This window comes from Pyrus communis, chromosome 1 (assembly GCF_963583255.1).
Source record: "Pyrus communis chromosome 1, drPyrComm1.1, whole genome shotgun sequence".
Taxonomy (NCBI): Eukaryota; Viridiplantae; Streptophyta; class Magnoliopsida; order Rosales; family Rosaceae; genus Pyrus; species Pyrus communis.
The window spans coordinates 36344654-36348960 of NC_084803.1; the positions used below are offsets into that span (position 1 = coordinate 36344654).

The following is a 4307-nucleotide window of genomic DNA, read 5'->3' on the forward strand; positions in this document are numbered from 1 at the left end:
AGGCGAGCGTACGGTGCTGGTGAACATACACGTGAAGGACTCTGCCCCTCTCTGGGCGGGAGCACTAACACCGGGGGTGCAGATTATGAGCTCTCTAAGCATCTCAAACTACTACAGAAATACAAACATGAATACCACTTACCTGGCACTTACCTGTGCGTCCACAGCACCAAATACACATATATATATATGTATGCCACTACTAATGCATGTGATGATAGTATTTCAATCATATTCCAAATGTATTTCATACGTATATCAAATGTATTTCAAATGTAGCTTACCTGGGCCTCCTCAGCACCATGCAACAGTATGCATAATTATGGTAATGCACATATTAAAATATGATGCATATATGACAGGATATTTAATTCGTATTTCTTTTAAAATACGTTTTATGGGAAATTCGTGAAGCATACGTATATATATATATATATATACTGAAAAATAACTGCCCACTCACAGATCACATCGACGTCTCATAGGTCCCTGAACCTCCCCTAGCTTGGTTACATTCTTCCTCTGTATAATTTTCACCTATACAAAAAGTAACCAAATTGACGTTATTTAACGCACATACACCAAACATTCGTCCATAACTTTCTCATACGTTGCTCAATTTGGGTATATGAATATACCACGGTGATCTACACGACGTCACGAACGCGTGACAATTTTCAGAACTCAATTTGGAGCTCTCACGCGCCCCCACGCGCCCTGTTCACGCGCTGCCCACGCGCGCGTCTTCTTCCTCGCGTCGCCGGACTGGTTTCGCCGGCGGTGGGTGTTTTGCCGGAATTTCTGGGTAAACTTTAAAGTGTCATAACTTCTTCATTTCTTAACCATTTTCGACGTACTATATATCAAAATGAAGGTATTGATGAGACGAACACATCCATACCTGCCTCGACCCCTAACTCGCCGTGGATTCGCCGGAAAACCCCTCGAAAGCTCCGGCCAACTTTGACCACGATGATCCCGACGTCCAAACTTCTCCAACGAAGTACTCCGAGGCTCATTGGGACCTCACTAACACATCTACAAGCTTCAAAAGTCCAAAAACTAACTAGATTAATCTTGCATGAACAGTACTCGAATCGGCCAAAGTCGAAACGACGTGAAAACGAATGATTTCTTACCTGAAAATGGTATGGTTGCACTCGTACGAGCTTCACGAGTCCAAAAATGCCCTTGGTTCCTTCGATCCATCAAGGTTTGCGTGATGTGTGTGTTGTCCGTACGTTTTCAGAAGGAAGAAGAAGAATGGATGGAGCTCAGGAGAGAGAGAGAGAGAGACAGAAAAGAGACAGAGGGAAAGGAAAAGAGGGAGGGAATCCCGGGAGAGAAAGAGAGTGTATGAGTGTGTGTGGTCCTACCACACCACACAACACAAAACTACACGTAAAGTAACGAACTAGGGGTAAAATTGTAATTTCAAATGTACGTTTCGATATTTCCGGGACGGGATGTCACATGAATAGTATTTTTAAGGGAGTTCAAAATAAACAAAATTCATAATCATTAATGTATAAGTCTGAAAGATGTGAAAGCATAATAAACTTTCATAATTGCATCCTCAACACTTAGACGATGATTAGATGGTCTGTTAGATTTTTAAAACCCTCCAAATCTCATGAACATTGTTTTTTATTTGAGTGCAAAATTAATAAAATTAATAATAATTATTGTAGAAGTGTGAAAAATGTAATCACTCGTAATGAAAAGCTTTATAACTTTCATGAAGGGTTCAACTCCGAAATTTAGTATGTATATACTAATTTAGTATTATGTTTTACATTTTTTTGGGTCAAATTATGTTTTTCATTTTCATTTTTATTGATTTAAAATATATTTTTCTTAACGGGTAACGGGTCGAGTCATATTACTTGATAATATTAATGGGTTGATTTCGGGTCGGGTCATATTATCCGTTTACTTTAACGGGTATTACACGACATGACCCTTTAAGCTATCGGGTATGACACGAAACCGACATGAACATGAGAAACACGACATGAATGTCAGGTCTAACGTATGTGGAGAATTTAGCTAGGCTTTGACGCTTTGTATTTTGAAGGTGTTTTCTATCCTTTTTCTACTTCAATAAATTCCTTTTGTTTTATGGTTGCTAGTAGCTAATTTTTGTTTGCTAGGGCGATGCCTTAAGCCTTAGCATGAATATGTAGTTTTTATTTAATTGCTTATGATATTATGCATGCGTGCTTTGAATTATTAATTATTGTGCTTTAAACTGTCTCTATATCTTAATGCTTAGCTACCATTATGATGTTTAGATAAGTAATCGGATGCAATTCGGTCGGAATAGCACCGGGAATTGAGTATTGCTTCTTGTGGTTGATAGTTGTAATTTCACCTAGGATGAATACCACGTCTTAGGGGTTGCATGCTTTTTCAAAAGGTTTTCACAAAGCATAATGAGTCATGCATATTTATATTTTATCTGAATACAACGAACGGATTGCATGTTTGATATACATTTTAACTTGAATACCACAAGTAGAAAATGCATTAGAAAAACCTAACCTTCAAAGTTGCACGGGTAATTCATAAGTAATTGGCAAATGTATATAGGATTGTTAAGGGGACGGCAGAACCCTAGGCTTTTACAATTTGGTTTTCAAAACTATTTTCCTTTTTTTTCTTTTCTTTGCCAATTTATTTAATTATTTTTAATTACATTTATGACAGCTCGTTCGAATTATTTGTACCGTAGGTGTGAAAAGACTAAAATGCCCTTGGATGTTAATTGGTGTTGTGGGGTGTTGTTTAGTTGTTTTTGGTGGTTGACTCTACAAGACACACACACACACACACACACACCCATACCACACACTCCCGTGACTCTCTCTCTCGTACGGATGAGCTTTCATTCAACCATTTCTGGCACAGATTGACCATTGTTGGTGTTTTTGGACTCCTTTCAAGCTCAGGAGTCGATTGGTGGTGTTGGTTGGACGTGAAACCCTCGAAAACCTAAGAACCAGGGAACCCCGATTTTGTGCACTTTCATGCACACATGATTGTGGGGTTTTAGAAGTTTCTAAGGTCATAGGAAGCTTCTGAATACTCTCACGAAGCTTAGAGAATCATTTTGGAAAAAATTGGACGTCGGGAAGGCCTGGAGTGGCGTGTTGCAGGTTTGGCCAAAATTTCGTGGTTTCTCCAGCGAGATTCCGTGAATTTCAGGGCTTGAAAGTGGTAAGGTTTTGTTCTACTTGTTGTAAGATTCATTTTGGTACCAATTTCATGGAATTTGGTTGAGAAATGAAGAAGATATGAAGTTTTGAAAATTTTCCAGTTTTCGGCGAGAATTCGTGTTGCAAACGGCAGCGCTGACGGCGACGGACGGTGGCGGCCGGCGTGACTCACTGGAGAAGACAAGGAAAATTCCATCAATTTTGATGGAATATACTAACGGCATTAGGTATATATAACGGTATATTCCATTGTTGGACAGAATATTCCCTAACGCCTTTAGAGTTACCACACGTGTGCTAGGCACGTGGCGGCGCGTGGCCGGCGCGTGGCGGCGCGTGGGTGGTTGGAAAATTATTTTAAAAATATGGGATGTTCGTGAGGTTGAGTAGATCATGTTGGTGTATTCACACACCTCATTGAGCATTGTATGAGAAGTTATTACCTAGTTTTGGTTATGTGCTTTAAATTGACGTTTTTATAGTTGTTTTGCATATAGGTGAGACCCATCCGGAGGACGAGCGTAGTCATTCGAGGCAAGGGGTTTATGACCCTTCCACATATCAGTGAGTGGGCTTTTGGTTTTCCGTATATACCTATATACCTATATACTTGTGGTTTTTCCCAGAAAATGAAATATTGTGTTTATATGTTTTAAATGCCATGCATAGCGGTTGCCTATTTATTTATGCATTAGTAGTTGCATATATGTATGTTTGGTGCTGCGGAAGCACAAGTAAGTGCCAAGTAAGTTTATGATTTATGATTGTGAATTAGTGGTTATGTGAGATGCATAGAGAGCTCATAACCTGCACCCTCGGTGTTAGTGCTCCCGCCTACAGTAGGGCACAGTCCTTCACGTGATGTTCACCTTCCACACCACACGCTTATCTTGGATCCAAGTTAGGTGCACAGTTTTGTCTTACAGACCACTGTAGGTGGTTCCGACTCGTAGATGACCCGTGATTATTCGCCCACTCTTCACATGATCGTAGCACTTGAGTGTATATATTTACACCCAGTCCTGTCATACAGACTACTTTAGGTGGTTCCGACTCATGTGCAGGTATAGTTAGTGAGTTGGGGATTTG

General features: G+C 39.9%; 1 long non-coding RNA gene across 1 annotated transcript; it reads right to left on the reverse strand.

The window, feature by feature from the left end:
* Positions 1–246: 246 nt before the first annotated feature.
* Positions 247–1261, reverse strand: LOC137729812 (uncharacterized). The gene is made up of 4 exons (XR_011068036.1): positions 1140–1261; positions 902–1045; positions 639–801; positions 247–537 (listed from the first exon to the last, which is right to left on the reverse strand). It is a non-coding gene; the product is annotated as an uncharacterized lncRNA (long non-coding RNA).
* Between the last annotated feature and the right edge of the window lie 3046 nt (positions 1262–4307).